Source organism: Sciurus vulgaris, assembly GCF_902686455.1.
Source record: "Sciurus vulgaris genome assembly, chromosome: 9".
NCBI classification, from domain to species: Eukaryota; Metazoa; Chordata; class Mammalia; order Rodentia; family Sciuridae; genus Sciurus; species Sciurus vulgaris.
The window spans coordinates 54,749,196-54,776,771 of NC_136469.1; the positions used below are offsets into that span (position 1 = coordinate 54,749,196).

General features: G+C 35.8%; 1 protein-coding gene across 1 annotated transcript in view; it reads left to right on the forward strand.

Moving 5' to 3' along the window:
- LOC306670155 (uncharacterized protein) overlaps positions 1-27,576 on the forward strand; it is a 155,186-nt gene that overhangs the window by 75,796 nt on the left and 51,814 nt on the right. The window lies entirely within an intron of this gene.

Genomic DNA, 27,576 nt, shown 5'->3' on the forward strand with positions numbered 1-27,576 from the left:
TCCTTCATAATAATTTGCCATAAGAAATCCAGTTGCTTTTTCTCTATACTTAATAGAAGTCTATGACTTTTTACAGAATATCTCATTTTATATATATATACATTTATACATTATATATGTATATACATATTATTATATCTATAAATATCTCTTCTAATAGTATCAAAGTTCCAGAACAGTGGGACGATTCGAGGAAGCAACTATCAACACTGGCAACAATTTCAAAGAGATCAAACTAAGTGTGAGACATGTACTAGGTGTGAGAAATTTGGAGATTATTGTTGATACTTGCTAGAACAGATTCAGGGGGATGTTGAGTATATTCCCTCAGCATTCATTCAGGGAAAATACACCATTCTCTGTATTCTGTGCAGTATAGGTTTAATATATAATTAAGAACTTAGAAAACTTGTTGAAAAGTTGAAGAAGCAGAACTTAGGGCAACTGACATTAATGATAAAGGGAGCTGTTACTCATAGGTCAGAGAAATTAACCCTGAAGATCTCCATTTAAAACCTTAAGGCAGATCTATCTTGAAAACTGTTACGTGTCTGGAAGTTGTTATATGTCACAATAATTTGTGGGAAAGTCCCAGAAACTGTCTCAATCTGTGGGGAGTAGGCAATGGGTCTTAAGGGCTTCCCTGAAAGCTGTGATGACTCTCAGCTCTTCATTTCTCTCATATGTTCTTTGTTTCGAAAGAATGTAGCATCAGCTTCACTGCAGTCTAATTCTCACTTGAGTTTCTCTCATGAAAAAATTTTAACCTAGACCACTTAGAGAAAGAGGTTCTTGAAAAAGATTTCACAGGCTTAGATGGGAGTGAGATGGTGCTGAGATGTGAACAAATAGTCTGGGACCATGTTGTGAGCAGGACTAGATAGCATGGCTAAAGACACGAAGTGAAAGAAAACTTTCAACCTTTGACTTTCTGGGTCTGGTTTATTTCACTTAGCATGATGTTCTCCAGTTCCATTCATTTACCAGTAAATGCCATGAAATTCCATTGTGTATATATACCTCATTTTCTTTATTCATCTGTTGATGGGCACCTAGGTGGATTCCATAGCTTGGTTATTGTGAATTGTGCTGCTATAAACATTGATGTAACTGTATCCCTATAGGATACTGATTTTAGATCTTTTGGATACATACTGAGGAGAGGACTAACTGGGTCATATGGTGGTTCCATTCCTAGTTTTTTGAGGCATCTCCAAACTACCTTCCAGAGTGGTTGAAATAATATGGAATCCCATTAATAATGTATGAGTGTACCTTTTCCCCTACATCCTTGCCAACATTTATTATTATTTGTATTTTTAATAATTGCCACTCTAATAGATGTGAGATACATTTCCTTGATTCCTAGAGATGTTGAACAGTTTTTCATGTATTTATTGACTATTTATATTTCTTCTTTTGAGACGTGTCTCTTTGCTTCTTTTCCTTGTTTATTAATTGAGTTATTTGTGTATATGTGTTTTAAATTTTTAGCTCACTATTCTGGATATTAATCCCCTGAGGAGCAGGTGTCAAAGATATCCCATTCTGTGGGCTCTCTCTTCACACTCTTAATTGTTCCCTTTACAGTGCAGAAGCTTCTTAACTTGATGGTATCCCACTTACTGATTCTCAGTATTACTTTTTGTGCTTTGTCTTGTTAAGGAAGTAGATGCCTGTGACAACATGTTGAAGTGTTAAACCTACATTTCCTTTCAGCAGATGAAGAATTTGTGATCTATTTCCTAGGTCTTTGATCCACTTTGATTTGCCTTTTGTGCAGGGTGAGGAATAGGGATCAAGCAATATTCTTCTACAACTGGGTTTCCAGTTTTCTCAGCACCATTTGTTTAAATGGTTGTTTTTCTCCAACATGTGCTTTTGGTCCCTTTATTTAGTATCAGTTAACTATATTTATGTGAGTTTGTCTGTGTATCTTCTATTGTATTTCACTGATCTTCATGTCTGCTTTGGTGCCAATACTGTGCTCTTTTAGTTATGATAGCTCTGTAGTTGAGGTCTGGTATTCTGAGTCCTCTAGCATCACTTTTCTTCTTCACAATTTCTTTGACTATTCTGGATCTCTTATTTTTTTCCAAATGAATTTTGGAACCTTTGTGTTGCTGTTTTGAGAAGAATGTCATTGGTATTTTGATGGGGATTACATTGAATCCGTATAATGCTTTTGGTAGTATGGTTATTTTGATAGTATTGATTCTGCCATAAATGTTTTCTCTCATATGTAGAAGCTAGATCAAAATAAAGGAAAAGAAAGAAATAAACAAAGAAAACAAAAGAAAAGAAAAGGAACTAATTCCACAAAAACAGAAGAAAGATCAGTGGAGTAGAGGAAGGTGGAGAGAGAAGGGACAGGAAAAGGGAAGAATGGTGGAATTAATGTGACCAAACTTTCCCATGTACATATATGAATACACCACAGTGAATCTCATGTTTATGTATATTCCCAAGGCACTAATTTAAAAAAAGCACAAATAGAAGAAAGATCAGCAGACTGAGGAAAGGGAATAGGGAGAGGAAGGGAGAGAAGAAAATGGAAAATACCGGGGATTGAATTAGAGAATATTATATTCCATGTTTGCATAATTATGTCAAAATGAACCCTAATATTATGTACATTATAATGAACTAATAAATAAAGAGCTGGGTGTAGTGGCACATGCCTGAAATTTCTGTGACTCAGAAGGCTAAGGCAGGAGCAGACTTTCTTTTCTTTTTTTTAAACAAAAGTTTGAAAAGGATGAAAGGTGATAGGTTATATTAGAGGCAGACAAAAGATTTAGTATTTTTTCCTTTTAAAGAGATATTATTTTGGTTAGATTTTTATTCGGAAAGGAAGAAGCTAATAGAGAAAGACAGATTGTTAATGAAGCAAAGTTTCTAAAAAACATAGGAGAAGTTGAGAGCACAGCATGATCGGAGAGTTTGGTTTTAAATATGAGAAGCAACAAGGATTTCTATGAAACAAAAACTAAAGCAGCATGGTGCAAAAACAGATTAATTTATAAGGTTTAGAGTGATGAATTGAGGGAATGTATGGACGAAGACTTCAATATTCTCTGTGAAGTAGGAAGTAATGATGTCTGGTGAGGAAGGCAAGGCAGGGGTTAATTTGGAGAAGGATGGATGGGGTTGGAGTTATTCTGTGGCAAACCGGGAAAGGAGGTCTCTATGAATGAGCAAACAATTTCTGAATTCACCAAGAGCCCAGAGGAGGCAATAGTCTCTACATATGCAGTGCACCCAATTTCTGGATTTTCCTTAACTGAGATTATCATCTTTAATGAATTTATAGCTCAAGTGAATTCCTCTTTCTTGTGATATTAATGAATGTCCTCTGATTATTTTCCTTGTGGGCATTCACTTAGACTCAGCAAAATCACTCATTTGTGCCTGATTTTTATTAGGCATTCAGCAGAATTCACGTTGGAAAGGACTGAACCTAACTGAAGAGTCACACAGCAGAGACTTGATTCATGTTTAGTGGGTCGTGAAAGTCCTTGATATGAAAACATGGAGTGAAAGAGTTTGCAGCTGTGACAGTGTTTCTGAGATGACAGAACAGGAGTCTAGACTAGGTAAGAAATAAACTGAGGCCAGGAAGTGGCTAATAGAAGTAGAAATGAGGAAGATAGAAAGATAAAAGTCTTGAGAGTCTTAAGAACATACTTAGTAAGAATAAAGGAATGAGGACTGGAAAAGAAAAACAGGAACTGTAGTCAAAGAGTAGATTAATGGAAATATTGTCAGGAGTGTAGTGATTCTAGTTGGCAGAAAATAAAAAAGAGATTTCAATTATATTCATGGAGTGAGTGAAAAGCGCAGGAACTCAGAATGCCACAGAAGTAAAGATTATGATCCTGGGCCCCAGAGAGCTACATGGAATTGTACATTACCTACCAATCTACTTTATAACCTGTGTGTATGGTGCCCCCTGGAGGTTAACACTGGCACAACCAACGTGGCCATTGGTGGTCCTGAACTTGGATGTGATTCATGTAGATCTTGCGTTCACACGTAACTTATCAGCTATTTCCCTATGGTTCTTGAAGTTACCTTAGCAGGAAGACAAGCCACAGAGTGACTGTAAGTTCTCCAGAGAGCACAAAAAGAGAAATGAAATCCAACTGAGACAGGTTTTAGAGAGCAAAGGAGTTCTCTTTAAGATATGAAGAACCTATTGATCCACAGAAAGGAATAAATGCTTTACAAAATGGAGGGACCAGGAGGAACAAAGGCCTAAAAGCAGCAAAGTGCTTTGGTTGTATAAACAATACATTTTGTGCTTTTCATAACTGTTCAGAAGATAGATTTTATCATGATATATGTCTCATTTTGGTGGCTCTGGCATGAAAATGGAAACCCTGAACATGAGAGTCCATTGGCCCTTGGAAAGTATATTCTGATAAATCGAAAACATTTTTAACCTAGGAGACAAGGTCAGAACAGGAAATGGTCTACTTTTTGTGGCTAGATAGTAGGTAAATCAGTGCTCAAAGTTTCTGCTGCTTTTATAAGTATAACTGGTTGGATTATGAAAAGAAAGGATACGTTTTTATTGTTACCAAAGATAATCATTAGTGTTTTATAAGCATTTTGGTTTCAGAACTATGAAAAGAGAAAATGGATAGATTGTGTTAAGTGCTATCTTAATATGTTCCATGAAATTATTCTTATATATTCACAGTATTTACTTCAGAGAAACAATTGTTTCTAGAGACTGCTATATGTATTTATTTTTTGCAGTTTTATTCATTAAAATTATAGTATGTAATAAAATTACTATTATTATTTTGCTTTATATGAAGGCATTATCTCAAGGATCCTTGAAAAATTTATAAAAATATTGCATTAATCCCCATAATATCCCATGTAAGAGGTAAATTTCATTGAAAATTCTGTTGGTCTAACTCTCAGAAACAATGAATTTGTCACCCACATAACAACATTAGTAGAAAAAAAGATGGATGGTAATCAATAGAAATGGTTCTTTAAATTTCTGCCATTGTAGTAATTCACATTGGTTGCTATAGTAAGTAAACCCTGATATCTCAATGGTTGAAAAGAATAGCATTTATTTTTAATTTCTCTAAAATCCTATTGATGGGGAGAGATAAGGAGTAATGTAGAAGGCAATCATATAGATAGAGAAATTTCAGGAAGCTATATCATTTTTTAATGTATGACTTCCAGGCTTGTCCTAAGCATTTTCATATAGACTAATTGGTAGAATTGAGAGACAGAGAATTATGCAGAAAAGTTTTTTGGCCATACAATTTTCATAGCCAGAGCAGGGTCACATGACCACACCTAACTGCAAAGTAGAATGGGAAATGTAACTGGATATCAGGAAGGAAGGGTAATGGACTTGATGAACAACCTGTCATCTTCTGCCAGAATCACCAGTCAACAGCTCAAAACCAAGCATGCTTTCTGATAGGTAATTATAAAATGTGGGATGGATTACTTTAGCAGATATTTGATATTTTTACATAGGTAAAGTTTTCTGGGAAATAGATTTTCACAATAGTTCTGTAGTGGCTCAATAATATAATATTTTCTTAAGCAAAAATTCCTAGTGTGACATAACTACTTGGGCCACACATATGTGGATAGATGTTGCAACTTTAAATAAATCCATAGCAGTTTAAAAAAGTGAAGAAAGGTCCAGCATGGTGGCCTCCACCTATAATCCCAGCAACTCTGGAGGCTGAGGTAGGAGAATTGCAGGTTGGAAGACAGCCTCAACAACTTAATGAGGCTGTAAGCAATCTTGTGAGACCCTATCTCAAAATAAGAAATAAAATGGGCTGGGGATGTAGCTCAGTGGTTAAGTGCCATTGGGTTCAATCCCTGGTACAAAACAGAACAAAACAAACAAACAAAAAAAAACCCAGAACCTCTTTGTATGACAGGGCCTATCGAGCTAGACTCCCAGAGAATGTTCATGCTAGACACACACTCATGTTTCTGGGTGCAGAGTTAGTGACCTTTCCATCCTGGACTTGTAGAAGCCATGCTCACCGGTACAGATTCTGTGAGACCATCCCTGTAGCTCATTCAAGTTCCCTCAGGAACCTGGGGGTTCCTTGCTGCTGTGTGATCCCAGGGCTGGTGGAGCCTGGCCTCCATCTGCACCATGGCCAGCAGATTTTCCATGGTTGCCTTTGCCTTCAGAACTCTTCTGATTCAGAAGAAGAAAGAAATCAAACAGGAACTAGGAACTAGGACGTTTAAGTCTGGGCATCCAGAAGTGAGTCAGTAACATCACTGGAAGGATGGAAGGAGGGGAGAGAAAGAGGACCTGAGGTGGATGCATACCAGAGGCTCATGCTAGGTTCCTGTTCTTAATCTAAGGGAGTTAATGCCATCTTCTGAATTAAACAACAACTAAAAATGTTAAAGTGAAACCAAAGAAAATGATGAAAAAGGTTAGAGGTGAGATGATTGGCTTAGGATAATCTTAAACCTAATCAATGCATTAATCACTTGATAGGGATTTACTGGTATCTGTAGGCAGGTAGGGTGTGGCAGGAGGAAGTGGGTTGCTAGGGTGTGGCTTTGGGTTTATATTTTGTGGGTGGTGAGGGGAACGCTCTCCCTCTCTGCTTCCTAGTGTGACGTGCTAAGCTGCTTTACTGCATCACCACTTCTGCCATAAAGTTCTGGCTCACTTCGGGCCCCAAAGAATGGAGCCAGCTGTCTAGGGACTGAGACCTCTGAAACTGTGGTCGTCAAATTAAACTTCTCCTCCTCTATTTTAGTTAGGTCTTTTGGTCACAGTAGCAAAAAATCTGACTAAAACATAGGTACATTAATTTTTGTTGATCAAGATCTCTGAAATTTAATTTTAATTTTGTAGTCCTAAACACTTGTGATATTCCTTTGACTTGCATTAATTGAATTAATTTAAGTCTACAGAGAATCTGCACCTACTAGAAGAATATGTAGGTCCAACTCTCTATCATGTTGACTTAGGAACTGACTTCTTCAATAAGACTCCTAAAGTGCAAGAAGTAAAATCAGGAATCAATAAATGGGATGGATTCAAACTAAAAAGTTTCTTCACAGCAAAGGCAGCAATCAAGAACGTGAAGATAGAGCCTAGAGAATGGGAGAAAATCTCTACCACCTGCACATCAGATCTGCCGGCTCTGATATAAAGAACTCAAAAAACTTAAACACCTCCAAAACAAAGAGCCCAATCAATAAATGGACAAAGGAACTGAACAGGCACTTTACAGAAGAATAAATATGATCGGTCAACAAAAATATGAAAAAAATGTTCAACATCTCTAGCAATTAGAGAAATTCAAGTTAAAACTACACTGAGATTCCATCTCACCCCATCAGAATGGCAATTATCAAGAATATAGGTAACAATAAATGTTGGTGAGAATGTGGGGGAAAAAGGTCCACTCATACATTGCTTGTGGGACTACAAATTGGTGTAACCACTCTGGAAAGCAGTATGGAGATTCCTCAGAAAACTTGGAATGGAATCACCATTTGACCCAGTTATCCCACTCCTCAGCATATACCCAAAGGACTTAAAATCAGCATACTGCGGTGACTTGGCCACATCAATGTCTGCAGCAGCACAATTCACAATAGCCAAACTATGGTACCAACCTAGATGCCCTTCAACAAATGAATGGATACATAAATTATGGTATATATACACAGTGGACTATTACTCAGCATTAAAGAAGAATGAAATTATGGCATTTGCCAGTAAATAGATGAAATTAGAGATTCTCATGCTAAGTGAGACAATCCAAGCCCTGAAAAGGAAAGGCTGAATATTCTCTCTGATATGCAGATGCTAACACACAATAAGGGAGCAGGAAGGGGAGAATACAAGTTCATTAGATTAGCAGTCTCTGAGCAAGCTGGCAGGTGAGCCAGGCTGCCTACAGAGGTAGGCAGCAGGCAGCTATCCCGCTCAGCCAGCAGGCCAAGGACAGACATCATAACTGAGCAATCCCACCTGACCCCTTCAACTAGGTTGATGCCATCACTGGTTGGTTGCAGTCACAGAGCGAGCTGGTGGGTGAGTCAGGCCACTAGCACTGTGGATGTTGCAGGCGGGCACCCAACCCACCTGCCTTGAGGAGCTGGGCAGCAGGTAGCCAACCCACCCAACCACCAGGCCAAAGACAGACGCCATCACTGAACAACCCCGCCCGACCACCAAGCCAACGTTTGTCACCATCACAGAGTTAGCCAGGGGCTTCTTTATAGGCTGGTGCAGGCATTTTGAATTACTCCTAAGGGTGTGGCCATCATCATTGCAAGGGCAACTCCCTTCCTGAGACACCTACAGGAGGCTAGACAACCTTCTACAACACCCAGGAGCCAAGAAAAGGAGGTATTGAGAGACTCAGGAACAACTCAGAGCCACCGGGGAATATACCCCACCTGAAGGCCACCACCTGTAGAAGGCCAGCTTCCTAGCGGAGCACCGCATTATCAAGTTCCTCCAAGACTTCAGGCTACTGAAGGCTAAGAGGTGAGTTATTGGAAATCTACAGAGACAATATTAGTCAATAGAGGAGATCTGCAATATCAGAGTTTCACTATTTGAGGGGTAGATATCTGAACAATATGAGAAAACAAGGGAAGAAAATGTCCCAAACAAACCTAGATGGTATAGCAATAAAATCCAATGGCAGCATGGCAGAAGAAATGTCAGAAAAGGAGTTCAGAATGTACATAATCAAAACGATCAGGGAAGCAAACGAGGAGATGAAAGATCAAATGCAGGCATTGAAGGATGAGATGAAAGGGAAAATGCAAGCATTGAATGATCACACCAATCAACAGTTAAAAGAGCAAATACGGGAAGCAAAAGATCATTTCAATAAAGAGTTAGAGATATTGAAAAAAAAAAAAAAGAACAGAAATCCTTGAAATGAAGGAAATAATAAACCAAATTAAAAACTCCATAGAAAGCATAACCAATAGGATAGAACACCTGGAAGACAGAACCTCAGATATTGAAGACAAAATATTTAATTGTGAAAACAAAGTTGACCAAACAGAGAAGATGGTAAGAAATCATGAACAGAATCTACAAGAACTATGGGATATCATGAAATGGCCAAATTTAAGAAATATCGGGATTGAGAAAGGCTTAGAGAAACAAACCAAAGGAATGAACAATCTATTCAATGAAATAATATCAGAAAATTTCCCAAATCTGAAGAATGAAATGGAAAATCAAGTACAAGAGGCTTATAGGACTCCAAATACACAAAATTACAATAGACCCACACCAAGACACATTATAATGAAAATACCTGACATACAAAATAAAGACAGAATTTTAAAGGCCGCGAGAGAAAAGAATCAAATTACATTCAGGGGGAAACCAATAAGGATATCAGGAGATTTTTCAACCCAGACCCTAAAAGCTAGAAGGGCCTGGAACAACATTTTTCAAGCTCTGAAAGAAAATGGATGCCAACCAAGAATCTTATACCCAGCAAACCTTACCTTCAGATTTGACGATGAAATAAAATCCTTCCATGATAAACAAAAGCTAAAAGAATTTACAAAAAGAAAGCCAACATTACAGAACATCCTCAGCAAAATATTCCATGAGGAAGAGATGAAAAACAATGATGTAAATCAGCAAAGGGAGGAACTAGCCTAAAGGAATAGCCAAATAAAGGAGAAATAAAGTCGTGTCAAAAAAAAAAAAATGAACCAAATGACTGGGAATACAAATCATATCTCAATAATAACCTTGAATGTTAATGGCCTGAACTCATCAATCAAAAGACATAGACTGGCAGATTGGATTAAAAAGAAAAATCCAACAATTTACTGCCTGCAAGATACTCATCTCATAAAAAAAGATACCTACAGACTAAAGGTGAAAGGATGGGGAAAAACATATCATGCACACGGACACAGCAAAAAAGTTGGACTATTCATCCTCATATCAGATAATGTGGACTTCAAGCCAAAGTTAGTCAGAAGGGATAAAGAAGGACATTTCATACTGCTTAATGGAAGCATAAATCATAAATAGCATAAATAGCATAAATCAAGACATAACAATCATAAATATCTATGCCCCAAACAGTGGCTCATCCATATACGTCAAACAAATCCTTCTCAATTCCAGAAATCAAACAGACCAGAACACAATAGTACTAGGTGAGTTTAACACACCTCTATCACCACTGGACAGATCCTCCAAACAAAAATTGAACAAAGAAACCACAGATCTCAATAATACAATCAATAATTTAGACTTAACAGATATATATAGAATATTCTATCCATCAATGAGTGAATACACTTTCTTCTCAGCAGCACATGGATTCTTCTCTAAAATAGACCATATATTATGCCACAAAGCTATTGTTAGCAAATACAAGAAGATAGAGATAATACCTTGTATTCTATCAGATCATAATGGATTGAAGTTAGAAATAAACGACAGAGTAAAAAACAGAAACTACTCCAACACTTGGAGAGTAAATAATACCCTATTGTATGATGAATGGATAACAGAAGATATCAGGAAGGAAATTTAAAAATTCTTAGAAGTAAATGAGAACAAAGAAACAACATATCAAAATCTGTAAAAGCAGTTCTTAGAGGAATATTTATTTCATGGAGCGCACTCAATAAAAGAAGAAAAAATCAACAAATAAACAACCTAACACTAGGGCTCAAAGCCCTCGAAAAAGAAGAACAGAACAACACCAAAAGTAGTAGAAGACAGGAAATAGTTCAAATCAGAGATGAAATCAACGAAAATGAAACAAAAGAAACAGTCAAAAAAATTGACAAAATAAATAGATGGTTCTTTGAAACAATAAACAAAATTGATAAACCCTTAGCCACACTAACAAAGTAAAGAAGAGAGAAAACCCAAATTACTAAAATTTGGAGTATACAAGGAAATATCACAACAGACATGAGTGAAATACAAAACATAATTAGAAGCTATTTTGAAAATCTATACTCAAACAAAATAGAAAATCTTGAAGACATCAACAAGTTTCTAGAGACATATGAATTACCTAAACTGAAGAGGAGCACAAACACAAATTAAATAGATCAATTTCAAGTAATGAAATAGAAGAAGTCATCAAAAGCCTACCAACAAAGGAAAGTCCGAGACCAGATGGGTTCTCAGCTGAGTTCTACAAAACCTTTAAAGAAGAGCTCATTCCAATACTTCTCAAAGTATTTCATGAAATAGAAGAGGAGGGAACCCTCTCAAACTCATTCTGTGAAGCCAGTATCACCCTGATACCTAAACCAGACAGAGAAACATCGAGGAAAGAAAATTTCAGACCAACATCCTTAATGAACATTGATGCAAAAATTCTCAACAAAATCTTAGCAAATCCCATACAAAAATATATTAAAAAGATAGTGCACCACAATCAAGTGGCTTTTATCCCAGGGATGCAAGGTGGGTTCAACATCAGGAAATCAATAAATGTAATTCACCAAATCAATAAACTTAAAGTCAAGAATCACATAATTATTTCGATAGATGCAGAAAAAGCATTTGATAAAATATAGCATCCCTTCATGCTCAAAACAGTAGAAAAAATTGGTATAGTGGGAACATTCCTTAACATTGTAAAGGCCATCTATGCTAAGCCGATGGCCAATATCATTCTAAATGGTGAAAAACTGAAAGCATTCCCCCTAAAAACTGGAACAAGGGAGGGATGCCCTCTTTCACCACTTCTATTCAATATTATTCTTGAGACTCTAGCCAGAGCAATTAGACCAAAGAAATTAAAGGGATACGAATAGGAAAAGAAGAACTCAAACTATCCCTGTTCACTGATGACATGATTATATATTTAGAGGAACAAGAAAATTCCACCAGAAAACTTTTAGAACTCATAAGTGAATTCAGTAAAGTAGCAGGATATAAGATTAATGCTCATAAATCCAATGCATTTTTATACATAATGATGAATCTTCAGAAAGAGAAGTTAGGAAAACTACCCCATTCACAATAGCCTCGAAAAAAATAAAATATTGGGAATCAATCTAACCAAAGAGGTGAAAGATCTCTACAATGAGAACTACAGAACACTAAAGAAAGAAATTAAAGAAAACCTTAGAACATGGAAAGATCTCCCATGTTCTTGGATAGGCAGAATTAATATTGTCAAAATGACCATACTACCTAAAGTGCTATACAGATTCAATGCAATTCCAATTAAAATCCCAATGACGTACCTTACAGAAAAAGAGTAAGCAATCATAAAATTCATCTGTAAGAACAAGAGACCTCAAATAGCCAAAACAATCCTGAGTAGAAAAAGTGAAGCAGGAGTATCACATTACCAGACCATGAACTATCCTACAGAGCAATAGTAACAAAAACAGCATGGTATTGGTAGCAAACAGACAGGCAGGCCAATGGTACAAAATAGAGGACACGGACACAAACCCAAATAAATACAATTTTCTCACACTAGACAAAGGTGCCAAAAATATGCAATGGAGAAAAGATAGTCTCTTCAACAAATGGTGCTGGGAAAACTGGAAATCCATATGCAACAGAATGAAACTAAACCCCTATCTCTCACCCTGCACAAAAATCAACTCACAATGGATCAAGGACCTTGAAATCAGACCAGAGACCCTGCATCTTACAGAAGAAAAAGTAGGTCCAAATCTACAACTTGTCGGCTTAGGATCAGACTTCCTTAACAGGACTCCCATAGCACAAGAAATAAAACATGAATCAATAACTGGGACAGGTTCAAACTAAAAAGCTTTTTCTCAGTAAAGGAAACTATCAGCAATGCGAAGAGAGAACCTACAGAGTGGGAGAATATCTTTGCCACTCATACTTCAGATAGAGCACTAATTTCCAGAATATATAAAGAACTCAAAAAACTCTACACAAAGAATACAAATAATCCAATCAACAAATGGGCTAAGGATATGAACAGACGCTTCACAGAAGAAGATCTCCAAGCAATCAACAAACATATGAAAAAATGTTCAACATCTTTAGCAATAAGAGAAATGCAAATCAAAACTACCCTAAGATTTCATCTCACCCCAATTAGAATGGCAATTATCAAGAATACAAGCAACAACAGGTGTTGGAGAGGATGTGGGGAAAAAGGTCATACGTTGCTGGTGGGGCTGCAAATTAGTGCAGCCACTCTGGAAAGCAGTGTGGAGATTCCTTAGAAAACTTGGAATGGTACCACCATTTGACCCAGCTGTCCCACTCCTTGGCCTATACCCAGAGGATTTAAAATCAGCATACTATAGAGATACAGCCACAACAATGTTCATAGCTGCTCAATTCACAATAGCCAGATTGTGGAACCAACCTAGATGACCTTCAATTGATGAATGGATAAAGAAACTGTGGTGTATATATATATATATATATATATATATATATATATACACACACCATGGAATATTACTCAGCCATAAAGAATAATAAAATTATGGCATTTGCAGGCAAATGGGTGCAGCTGGAGAATATCATGCTAAGTGAGATAAGCCAATCTCAAAAACCAAAGGATGAATGATCTCATTGATAAGTGGATAATGACACATATAGGGGGTGGGCAGGGGGCAAGAATGGAGGAAGGAGGGACTATAAAGAGGGAAAAGAGGGTTGGGAGGGGTGGGTGCGGAGGAAAAAATAACAGAATGAATCAAAAACTATTACCATAGGTAAATGTATGATTACACAAATGGTATGCCTCTACTTCATGTACAAACAGAGAAACAAGATGTATCCCATTTGTTTTCAATAAAAATTAATAAAAAAAAAAGAATGAAGCTACCTGATTCCTTCTGGTACATAAAATCTTTCTGAAACTGAAAAGAAAAAAAAAAGTTCATTAGATTAAACAAAAGGGAATAAAGAGAAGGGTGGCAGGATGGGAATAGGCAAGACAGTAGAATTAATCTGACATAACTTTCCTGTGTTTATATATGAATATACAATCAGAGAAACTTCACATAATGTACAACCCCAAGAACAGGATCCTAGTTAGAATAAGTTATACTCCATGTATATATAATACGTCTAAATACATTCTACTATTATGTACACCCAAAACGAACACATAAAAAAATAATTAAAATCAATTGTAGACTTTCATATTCTGCATTAATTGGTGCTTCCCTATATTCTTTTTTGTAATTACCTATTTCTTATTTTCCACAAATTGAGTATAGTTATACTTAAAAGCTAACTTTAAAACAAGAGAAAACAAATAAAAAGTAATCTTTTGTACTAACTTCTGCACCTACTGTTCAGTTACTTTAAACGTTGACTTTGAATGTCTAGTTCCATATTCATTTACTTTTTAATAATATTTCCATTTTATTTTTATTAACAGAGTATTGTACATATTAATGGTTTTCAATGTGGTATCTCCAGATGTGCACACAGTGTGCACTTATCATGATCATATTCAACCACCCCTTATCACCTTTCCTTCCCAGCCCTTAGCAGCCACTATGTTATTTTCTGGCCAACTCTCTTTTATCTCTTAGATTTCGTTTATGAGAGAGAGAGAGAGAGAGAGAGAGAGAGAGAGAGCACGCACATATGTGTTACTTTCTGTGTCTGGATTATTTCACTTAATGCCCTCCAGTTCCATCTATATTGCTGACTAAATAAAATTCCATTGTGTGTGTGTGTGTGTGTGTGTGTGTGTGTGTGTGTGTGTGTGTGTGTATTCCATTCCATTCCAATCTTAGGTATTGTGAGTAGTGTCACAAAAAATATGTGTGTGAAGTTATCCCTTTTGTATGCTTATTTCATTTCCTTCAGATACGTACCCAGAAATAGGATAATTATATTCTATGGTAGTTCTATAATTCTATTTTTTAGATTCTGAAGACCCTCCATACATTTCTCCACTGTGGCTGCATTGATCACATTACCATCAGCAGTGTTTAAGAGTTCCTTTTCCTTTACATCCTTGCCAGTTTTTTTTTTTTTTTTTTTTTTTTTTTTTTTTTTCCTCATAGCAGTCTTATAATTTCTAGGCTATAACTTGAAGGGGGCAAAAAACATACAAAGTACACTAAAACAGAATAAGCAAAGTGACTTGACAGAAAAATTCTGAGTAGGGTGAGATGGCATTTCATTGTGATTTTGATTTGCATTTCCCTGATGTCCAATGATACTGGATTTTTTTCAAACATTTGCTGGCCATTTGCATTTCTTTGAGAAGTGTCTATTCCAATCATTTGCCCATTTATAATTTGGTTTACTTGTTTTTTCATTGTTAAGTGTTTTCGAGTTTCTTTTATATTCTGAATACTAGCACTCTGTCAGATGAGATGGCAAAGATTTTCTCCTATAAATTGTCTCTTCACTATGTTGCTTGTTTCTTTTGCAGCGGAGAGACTTTTTAATTTGGCATAATAGCATTTTCTGTTTTTGTTTCTGGAGCCCTATCCAGAAAATCATCACCCCTACCAGTATTTTGGTGTGTTTTCCTTACTTTCCTCCAGTAATGTTAAGAGTTTGAGATCTAACATTAAAGTCTGTGATCCATTCTGAGTTGATTTCTGTTCAGGGTAAGAGATGGAGGTTAAGTTTCAATTTTATGTACATGCATATCCAGGATTCCCAGCATCAGTTTTAAAGAGTCTATACTTCTACAATGTATATTTTTGGCAAATTTATTGAGAGTCAGTTTTCTGTAAATGCATGTGTTTGTTTCTGGGTTTCTCCATTCTGTTTCATTGGTCTGTGTCTGTTTTTATGATGGTACAATGAAAGCTATTTTAGTTACTATGTCTTTGTAGTATGTATTGAAATCTGGTACTGTGATGTCTGCAGCTTTGTTCTTTTTTGATCAAGATGGTTTTGGTTATTCAGAATCTTTTGTGCTTCCATTTGAATTTTAGATTTTTTTCCCAATTCTGTGAAGAATGTCATTGGTATTTTTATGAGGCTTGCATTGACTCTGAAGATCATTTTGAGTACTATGCACCTTGGAACAATATTAATTCTTCCTATATGAACATGGGAAGTCTTCCTATTTTTAGTGTATTTCTCAATTTCCTTCTTCAGTGTTTTGTATTTTTTTAGTGTAGAGGTCCCACTTCCCTATATAAATTTATTCCTAGGTATTTTGTTTTAGTTTATTTTTTTAGTTCTTGTGAATGGGATTGCCTTCATTGTTTCTTTCTCAACAATTTCATTATTGGTGTGTGGAAAAGCTACTGGTTTTTGACTTTGTATCCTGTTACTTTACTTAATTTTAAAATCAGTTCTCTAAGTCTCTTGATGGAATCTTCAGCTTTTTCTACGCATAGAATCACATCATATCCAAATGGAAATAATTTGGCTTTCTTTGTTCCTATGCTTATGCCATTTTTATTTCTATTGCCTAATTGATCTGGCTAAAACTTCTCATTCTATATTGAATAAGAGAAGTAAGAATGGGCATTCTTGTCTTGTTCCTGATCTTAGAAGAAATACTTTCAGTTTTCCCCATTCAGTAGGATTCTGGATGCGCAGCCATCACATACAGCCTATATTATTTTGAGCTCTGAAACTAGATGCCTATATATTTATAATCATTACAGCTTCTTGATAGATTGATCTCTTGGTTATCAAAGACATTTCGTGTCACTTCTTTCAATTTTTATCTCAAAGTATATTTTATTAGGTATGATTATTCCTGATCATTTTCAGGTTTATTTTCTTAAAATTTAAATCATTTTACACACACTCTCTCTCTCTCTCTCTCTCTCTCTCTGTGTGTTTAATGATAAAGCGATTTTCCTTTAGGCAACATATTGTTGAATCTTGTTTTTTTATGCATTCAATCAGTTTGAATGTTTGAATTAGAGAATGTAAATCATTTATATTTAAAGTTATAATTGAAAGATATGGACTTATGCCTGTTATTTTGTTGATTTTCTTTTGTTTAAAAATATTTTCTCCTCTTTTCTTCTTTCATTCATCTTTATGTTTCTATGGTTTATGGCGTCAGTAATATTTGATTCTTTTCTGTTTCTGATTTGTGCACATACTTTTCTATTGGGCCTTATGTAATTCAAATGTTTCATGATGTTATCTTTCATCTCTGCATATAGGACTCTGTTAAGCATCCATTGTAAGGCTGGTCTGCTGGCCATGAATTTCCTCAGTTTTCGCTCACTTTGGAAGGTCTCTATTTTTCATTTATTTCTAAAGGATAGCCTTTCTGGGTGTAGTAATTTTGGTTGTCAGTGATTTTCTCCAGGACTTGAAATACATCATTCTATTTCCTACTTCTCTGTAGGGTTTCTGCTGAGAAATTTTATTCTAGTCTAATGGGGTCACCCTTAAAAGGGACTTTGTGATTTTCTTTCACAGATTTAAACATTCTTGTCCCATACTTTTGATAGTTTAACAATAGTAAGTTGTGGTGAAGAACTTTTCTAGTTATGTCTCCTTGGGTTTCATAAGCCTTTTTACATGGATGTCCATGTCTTTCCCAAGATTAGGAATTTTTTCTGTTATTTTATTGAGTCATTTTTCTGTATTCTTGATCTTTATTCTTAAAAAATGCAAGTATTTGGTCTTTACCAAAGACCTTATATGTCCTGTCCTTTCTTCCCTCCCTGCCTTTCTTTCTTTCAAATAGGATATTTCAATAAACCATCTTCAAGTTCAGTTTCTTCTACTTGATCCATGTTGTTGAAACTTCCAATTGAATCTGACTCACTGAGCTCTTCATTTCCATGATTTCTATTCAGTTTTTTTTTTTCAAAATCTTTTTGCAGAATTTTTCAGTTTTGCATCATCTTTCTAATTTCATTTCACTATTTATATTCTCTTGGATCTTATTGAACTTTTAAAAAAAGTCATTCTATTGAATTGTTTATCAGATATTTTACACATTCATTTTCTTTGGAGTCTGTTACTAGAGTGTTTTGATCTTTTGGAGATGTCATATTACCTTATTTTTCATCTTTCTTGTGTTCCTACTTGCACATCTGGTGGATTGAATTATCACTACCACTTTTTGTTGGTATAGCCTTATTAGTAAGAGGTTTTCTCCCAGAAATGTGCTTGGAATATTGCTTTGTTCTAGGCAGTGATGGCTTTATTTCTAGTTGTGCACCGTAATGTAGTCCACAGCACTTTATCTGGTTGTGATTAGTGAGTTTGGTCACCATGCATACTGTGTCAAAGCCAGAGAGACCCTTTGTTCTCTGGATCACTCAAGGGTGGGAACAGTTTAAACAGTTCAGGCAGGTGTATTTTAGACAGTAGAGAGTGTGTAGGTACATACTTTGTGGCTACTCCTATAATAAGAGTGGTGTCTTCTGTCAGATGATGGTAGTTTCTTTAAGCACTCTTGATTTTGGTTCTGCTACTTGTAAGGGTCTATAGCACTGGCTACAACAGTGGTGATAAAGGGTCTCTGACAGCATGGTGATGCAGGCCTGAGTGCTTCATGGAAGAAGCAGTGGCAGGAACCACAGAACCTCTCTGAAGTGATCACATTTAAACCTGTCAGCAGTGCATGATCAAATAAGACGTAGTGGCAGCCAGAGGTGGGAACCAAGTAGGCGCAGTGACAGCAGGAACTGTCATGTTTCTCTCTGCTGCACTGAGGGTGTGCCTGCCCAGAAGTGGACCTCAGGCTCCCTGTAGCTACGGGTGCTTGATTCAGTGTTTTTCTTTGCCTGGCTCAGCTATATTGCCTACCAGGGGCAAACAGGAACAAATAATGACTGGAGCTAGGAAAAATTCCTTTTGGTGCCTACCTTGGTTGTGCATACCAAAGGACAGAGTGATGATTGGGTTTTTCTCCCTACCACCTTTTCAGCCAAAGTGCTTGTGGGAGCAAGGAAGAACGAAACACTGCAGGCACCTGGCATTTTTTCTTTGGACCTCCTTAGGTGCAGTCTGGGGTGTGATGACAACTGGAGCCTTGATATTGCTCAAGACCTTGATACTGCTCCAGTGTGTGGGGCATTCGTGGAACAACAGAGTTCTTCCCTGCCTGTGAATTACAGGTGCCCGTGTGCACATTGTGAGAAGGGTGGTGGGAACCACATCGTGAAGTCCTGACACCTGCATGAATCCACATATGACCTGCCATTCCTTTGGCATCAGAAAGCAGGCTCCTCGATGTCCCAGTTATCAAGGGAAGGGCCTTATTACAGCAGCCACCCCTAGCAGAGCAAAACACTGAGGGTTGAGTCAGTCACCCTTCTGGGCCCAGTTTCATTGGTGAAATAGCTTTCTTCTGGGCCAGTGCAGTGAAATGTATGTATGTGGAGTCTTAGGGATGGAAATATGCTGGGGTTTCTGGTCCCTAGAACAGCCCAAATTCAGAAAATATGCTCCTTCACAAGATGGAGCCTGGCTGCCCAACCTTGGCGTTTCTCAGGGAGATGATATGAAATCCTTTTCCAGAGCAAATTTACTGTGAAGATTTCAGGTTGTGTATTTAGTTAGACTATGAGTCTGTGAGGATTGTGAAACTTTCTCATAGGATTGCCAGAATCTGTGCTGATAGAGTTTTCTGGGGCTTTCTTTCACTCTTTCCCTGCATCTGTGGAGATGGGGTGGCAGGTGCTTGGACAATTTTTTTCTCTTACTATGTTGTAACACCAGGTCTCTGAATCTTAAAAAGTTTCTATTTTTCTCCTGATGATTTCCACTGTTTTTCTATAATCACTTACCTCGAAATGCAGCTGTACCTCCATTGTTTATATTCTTTATAAAGGAACAGGTGGGTGCTGGATGCCTCTATTCAGCCATCTTGAAAAATATTCATTTCCAACATAGGTCCTTTAGAACTAGCTCCATTTAGTTTTTTAAAATATATTTTTAGTTGTAGATGGACACAACACCTTTATTTTATTCTTTATTTTTTTATGTGGTGCTGAGGATTGAACCCAGGACCTCACATGTGATAGGCAAGTGCTCTATCACTGAGCCACAACCCCAGCCCTTCACTTGGTTTTAGTCATTCAAATTTACTTTATAGACTTTATTTTTCCTTTTTAGAAGTCATATCCATTAACTGGTGAGTATATATGTTTATACAAATATATAATGCTTAGATAATGATTCAGCAGACTAACTTACATAGGTCAGGAAATAGCCATTAATTTTATTTAGGTTTTATTTTTGTCTCCACTGGAACATAGAAATTATTGTTAAAAAATAGTCATCTGGATAATAACTGTATTTTTAAGCAAAATATTAATGAGAAAAATATTTGTTCCTGAGTAACTCAATAATAGTAAAAACAAGTTTTCAAAGATACTAATTCATTCACAAGTGGTAATAATATCAATAAACAAAAAATCCTCAGCAAAGTAATGTCATTATAGAAGTATTAAATGACACTAACAAATACATTTTAGTACAGTTTTCCTCTTTTTATTAGCTCATATTTTAGAGGACTATTGTATAAACAATAAAGAGAAAAAGAGACAGATATAGGAAGAAATATTCATTATGAGGATAGCTGGGAGTACTCAGGTCTTTTGTCTTCCTGGACAAATGTTGAATGGAGCTATTCACTTCTCCCCAACTTAATCCACAAATAATACTCCTAATGGTTTTGTCTCCCTCAACATCCTTTTCCTAATCTATTATTTGAATATTCTCAAAAATTACAAATATTCTAAGATTAAAATGGCATAAGTCAAGTGTTAACTTATTTTTGACCTGTTGATATTTGCAAAATTTCCCCCTTATAGGAAACATTCTGTTCAGTTATGTTTTTCAGATTTCCCAACACAGTTGGTAAAAGAGGAAGAGACCTCTTTAATTATATTTTAGATTCTAGGAAAACGATATCTTCTTTAGGAAATTTCATGGCAATTTCTTCTATCTATTGGGAAGGGGAAAATGCCAGTAATTGTAATAAGCTAATGCTGTATATTGTTTCTTGTTTCTTTCTTTCCTGTGCTTGGAAATTTATGACCCATCACTTAACTTCTATGAACTTCCACATCTCTATCTAATGTGAAGCTTTATTTAATTAAAAAAAATTCCCAAATTATTGATGAAATTTATCAGTATTTCTTTAGTTTCTAATTTGTGGAATATTTAAAGCATAAACCAATGACTAAGACATTTGCTAACCTCAAAGTATTTAGGCTCAAGGGAGCTATTTCTGTTTTTTCCTTGCGTTTACACATACTATCCTTGAAGTTGTTAATGGTTTTACTCTCTTAGAATTCTGCAAGTGTACCTACTGTATAAACTTGCAAATGACTTCTCTGTGTTATTACAGTGATAGAGATTTTAAAAGCCCATAGCTTTTGGTAGGAAACAACATACCTCTAACATAGATACTATCAGGAATCTTTCCCTGCATTTTTCAAAGATCTTTACATGATGTTTACTTCCTGTGTGATGTTATCAATTTCTGCACTGCTTTCAGTAGTAAGGTTACATACTATACATTTTTGCTTCACTGTGGTTTGACAGTTTAACTCTTTCATGTTTCTTTTTGTGTGCATTATCATTTTACTAGCTGAGGAATACTGAAAATGTTTAGAAAAATCTAAAGATATGCTTTAACGAACAGATTTTTAATTTACTGTGATTTTCCTATAATTTTACCCAACCTCAAAAACCTTTGGGGTTTTTCCTTCCTCAGATGAAAAATCATATGCTCTGTGCCCTGAAATCCCAATGTGTGAGAGACAAAAACACCTAAGTGTGAGGACAGGAAAGGGTCAGAGGAGGAGGAGGGGTTTTTTGTTGTTGTTGTTGTTTTGATTTTTTCTTTTCCTGTGGAAGGAACTCCAGGGCCCTTTAACACTGAGCTGTTTCTGCAGTTCTTTTCATTTTTTTTTTTTTTTTTTTTTTAATTTGTGACATGGTCTTGTTTTGTACTGAAGGTGGTCTTGAACTTGTGATTCTTCTGCCTCAGTCTCCTGAGTATCAGGGATTCCAGGCAGGTCTCACCATGCCTGAGTGGTTTCTATGTTAGGAAAGAAATCAGAAAAAAAATAATTTGAACAATAAAATTGATAATATAGTGCACAAAATAAAAATGGAATACTAGTTTTTTAAATTATAAGAAACTCAAACACCTGATACTGGCCATGAGGGAATAAGATGGTAGAGAATTAATCTTTTGCTATTAGAAATTAAAAGATAGACAAAGGGAAAAAGAAGGCAGAGAGGAAGGATAGAAATAGGAAAGACAGTGGAAAAAATCTGACATAACTTTCATATATACATATATGATACACCACAGTGAATTCCACCATTGTGTATATCCATAAGACTAGGACCCTAATAAGAATAAGATATACTCCATGCATGTATAATTTTATCAAAATGCACTCTACTTCATGTACAACTAAAAAGAACCAATAAAAAACTAGCCAAAATATTAGAAGCATTGGACAACAGGATGCACAGGACTAAGAAAAGGCAAAGAAATAAAATGCACCCTACCACTGCCTGGGTTTTATAATTTGAAGTAATTCCTAGAATGTTGTGGGAAGGGAGACCCCAACCATGGTCTAATAATCTCCTAAATTGAGAAGATAGAGTAGAATTTTGGGATATTGAGTTGGCTAGATTTTGTGGGACAAAGAATTTTGGATGATCAGATGATGGGCTACATAGAAAAAGAAATTAAAAGGAACTTAACTACTTGTCACAGGAATCCAATACTTTTCAAAGGAATAAAACAAAATACAGTACTCAAAAATGTAAAATTCATGGCTGGGCACAGTGGCACATTTCTGTAATCTCAGTATTTAGGAGACTGCAGCAAGAGTTGCCAGCCTGGGAAATTTAGCAACCCTCAAAATAAAAAATAAAACAGCTAGGTGTATAGCTCAGAAGTAAAGCACCCCGAGATTGAATCTCTAGTTTTGAAATAAGAAACAAACAAACAAACAAAAGAAAAAAGGGAAAATTTGTAATGTTCAATGTCCAATAAAATATGCATACAAATAAGGAGAAACATATATATATATATATATGCAAAACATATATAGGAGGAAAAATTAATTATGAAGGACATGAAAATTCATTATTGCTGGCGTATCTTTCTTGCTATCATATTGTTTGTTATGATTTCAATTTCCCTGATGATTAGTGATGCTGAGCATTTTTCATATACTTGTTAGCCACTTTTGTCTTCTGTTTTTTTTTTTAAGTGCCTTATAGTTATACCTAACATAATAAAAGTTAACCTAACATAAAATATTATACCTAATAGTGGGGTTAATTTTGACATATTCATACATTCATGTAACATAATTTGCTTCATTTAATCTCCAGTACTTTCTCTTTCCTGCCTCTTCTCCTTGTCCTAGCTCCCCTTCCTTTATTATATCAATCTTCCTTCTATTGATTTATTAATTTTTTTTAACATTGGTGGAATTCACTGTGGTATAAAAGTAGTATGGAGTAAAATTGACCAAATTGATATCTTCTTTTGGGAGTATCTTTTCAGTTCCTTTGCCAATTTTTAAGTCAGATTATTTATTTTTTGCTATTGAGTTGTTTGAATTCCTTATGTATCCAAGATATTAATCCCTTGTCAAGTGCATAGTTTGCAAATATTTCCACTATTTTGTAAGTTTTCTCCCTACTCTGTTGTTTCCTTTGCTATGCAGAAGAATTTTAATTTAACGTATTATCATTGTTGGCTTTGTTGCCTGTGCTTTTGAGGGCTGACCAAAAAAAAAAAAAAAAAAAAAAAAATCTCACCCAGACTAATGTCTTAGAACATTTCCCTCATGTTTTATTCTAGTTCTCATAACATTTGAGGGTCTTTGTTTCAATCTTTAATCCATTGAATATAATTTTTTTATGTGGTGAAAGAGGGATCTAGCTTTGTCCTTCTGAATATTAGTATCCTGTTTCCCAATATCATTTATTGAAGAGACTTTCTTTCTCTATGGTATGTTCTTAACATCCTTGTGAAAAATTAGTTGACTGCAAGAGCATGAGTTTATTTCTGTTTCATCTATTCTGTTCCATTGATATATTTATTTTATGCCAGTACCATATTGTTTTATAGCTTTATAGTCCATTTTGAGGTAAGGTAAGGTGATATCTCTAGCATTGTTCTTTTTGTTCAAGACTCAAGCTCTTTTGGAACTCCAGATGGATTTTAGGATTGATTTTGAATCTGTACATCACCTTGTGTGGTATTGCCACTTTCAGAATACTCTTCCAATTCATTAACACGGGAGACCAGTCTTCCTATCTTCTTGTGACTTCTTCAAATTCTTTCTTTTAATCTGGGAGCAGGTACTTTTGTGATGCACAATGCTACAGAAGACTTTTCCCCATCAGAAGTTGCCCTTACCTACTGTCTTGCCTGCTGTGCAGGTACGTGACCAAAAAGACTAAAACGACCGATTGAATAAATAAAAAAAATATAATTGGGAACAATTTTACCTGTATCACTCTGACAAGAACCCTAGAGGAATGGGCAAATGCACTGGTATTGCTCTTAAGAAAAGTGATGGTCAGCTTTAAGTAAAGTGAAAATAGTCAAATTGTTCGGGCATACTTATAGGAAGGAAGTAAGATGCTGTGGAAGTGAATTGCTGGTTCATGTAGAAAAGATTCTGTAAATGATTATTCCCACAAGATGGTTTAGAGGACAGCCTATCCCTTTGGTCATTAGGAACACTGCTGAGAGAGGTTCCAGTATCACTAAGAAGTTCAGGGGTCATTTTCCTTTATAAGATAAGACTGAAGATAGGAGTGTGGTTACAGACCTCGGTTTGTTAACTTCCATAGGAATGTTAGTGTCTTGTAGTAAAGGAAGCCAGAAAGTGGCATTTACTCATCAGAAACTAGGAGGCTGCCGTTATCTTAATTATCAGAAGTATCAGAGGCACAGCCGTGGGGGCTTGTCCCTCTGTAAATTACAGAGATGTTAATAGTATATGTGTCTATTGGGGAAAATAGTTCGGTAACCAACAAACATGTAACATAACACCAATAATACAAAAAACTGCAAAAAACGAAGGAGCAGTAAGCTAAGGATGGTCAGCTCAATAAAAAACTACAACCCCTTGCTCAGTTTCTGAACTGAAGTCATTTTCAGATCCAAAATCAAGTGACTCAAATGGAGACTCAATCCATAGTAGCAAATATCATGTAACTCCATAGAATGATATAATATTCTCACGTTCCTTCCATCAAAGGGATATCCGGGCCATTTACTTGGATGACCTATAAGGAAAAGGATGTATTAGTTTACTTTTTTGGTGATAGCATGGTACAACAAACATAGCAGCTGAAAATAATACCAATTTATTGTGCCATTTTTCTGTATGTCAGAAGTCTAGCACCCTGGCTCAGGTCATTCTGATTAGGTCTTACAAGGTCAAAATCGAGAGGTTGGCAGTATTACACTTCTTGGTGGAGAGTCCTTATTGAGGTAATCAATTCATTATGGTTTTAACATTGAGATTTCATTTCTTTGATGACTGTCAGACAGAAAACTCTCAGTCTTTAAGGCCATATTTTTATCTTATTGTTGCTCTCTTGATTCCTTTTTAAAAATTTTATTGATTCATAATAATTATACAGAATCATGGGTTTCATTGTGGCATAGTTTTACATGGTTAACATACTTGGGTCAATTTCATTTCCCATTACCTGTCCTTGTCCTCTCCTCCATCCTTCTTGCCTGCTTCTCTATTCCATTGTTTTCTTTTCTATTCATGAGGTCCCATTTTTCTTTTTTAAAATTATTTATTATTTTTAAATTTTTAAAGACTGTATAGTGATTCATTGTACCAAATGGGGTATATCATTTTGTTTCTATGATTGTACACGATGACATTCAACCCATTCGTGTGATCATACATGAACATAGGGTAATGTGTCAATCTCATTCCACCATTTTTCATATCCACCTCCCTCTCATTCCTTTTACATAATCCAAAGTTTCCTCCATTCTTTTCTCACCCCCCCCCCATTATATATTATTCTCCACTTATCAGAGAAAACATTCGGCCTCTGGTTTCTTGAGCTTGGCTTATTTTACCTAGCATGATATTCTCCAATTCCATCCATTTATTTGCAAATGCCATAATATTCTTCTTCTTTATGGCTGAATAATATTCCATTGTATGTGTATACCACAGTTTCTTTATCCATTCATCTGTTGAAGGGCATCTAGGTTGGTTCCACAATCTAACTATTGTGAACTGATCTGATATAAACATTGATGTAGTAGCATTACTGTAGTATGCTAATTTTAAGTCCTTTGGGTATAAACCGAGGAGTGGGATAACTGGGTCAAAATGTGGGTCCATTCCAAGTTTTCTGAGGATTCTCCACACTGCCTTCCAGAGTGACTGCACAAATTTGCAACTCCACCAGCAATGTCAAAAAGTGCCTTTTTCCCCAAATCCACATCAACATCTATGATTGTTTGTGTTCTTGATAATAGCCATTCTAAATGGAGTAAGATGAAATCTTTGAGTTGTTTTAATTTGCTAGAGATCTCTAATAACACTTTTTCATATATTTATTAATCGTCTGTATGTCTACTTCTGTAAAGTGTCTGTTTGGTTCCTTGGCCCATTTATTGATTGGGTTCTTTGTATTTTTGGTGGAAAGTTTTGTAAGTTCTTTATAAATAATTTTGGAGATAAGGGCTCTATCTGAAGTTTGTGTGGAAAAGATTTTCTCCCACTCTGTAGGCTCACTTTTCACATTTTTTATTGTATCCTTTGCTGAGAAAAAGCTTTTTAGTTTGAGTCCATCCCATTTATTGTTTCTTGCTTTGATTTCTTGTGCTTTGGGAGTCTTGTTGAGAAAATCTGGTCCTAAGCCAACATGATGAAGATAATGGCCTACTTTGTCTTCCATTAGGTGCAGAGTCTCTGGTCTAATTCCTGTGTCCTTGATTCATTTTGAGTTGAGTTTTGTGCAGGGTGAGAGAAAGAGGTTTAATTTCATTTTACTGCTCATGGATTTCCAGTTTTTCCAGCACCATTTGTTTATCTTTTCTCCATTGTATGTTTTTGGTTCCTTTGACTAGTATGAGGTGACCATATTTATGTGGTTTTGTCTCTGTGTCTTCTATTCTGCACCATTGGTCTGCCTGTCTGTTTTGGTGCCAATACCATAACTTTTTTGTTACTATTGCTCTGTGGGATAGTTTAAAGGTCTGGTATTATGATACCTCCTACTTCACTTTTTCTATTCAGGATTGTTTTGGCTATTCAAGTTCTCTTGTTCTTCCAGATGAGGTTCATGGTTGCTTTCTCTATTTCTATGAGGAATGTCATTGGGATTTTAATTGGAATTGCATTGAATCTGTATAGTGCCTTTGGTAGAATGGCCATTTTGACAATGTTAATTCTGCCTATCCAAGAACATGGGAGATCTTTCCATCTTCTAAGGTTTTCTTCAATTTCTTTCTTTAATGTTCTGTAGTTTTCATTTGTAGAGGTCTTTCATTTCTTTTGTTAGATTAATTCCCAAGTATTTTATTTTATTTTATTTTTTGAGGCTATTGTGAATAGAGTGGTTTTCCTAATTTCTTTTTCAGAGGATTTATCACTTACAAATAGAAATACATTAGATTTATTTGTATT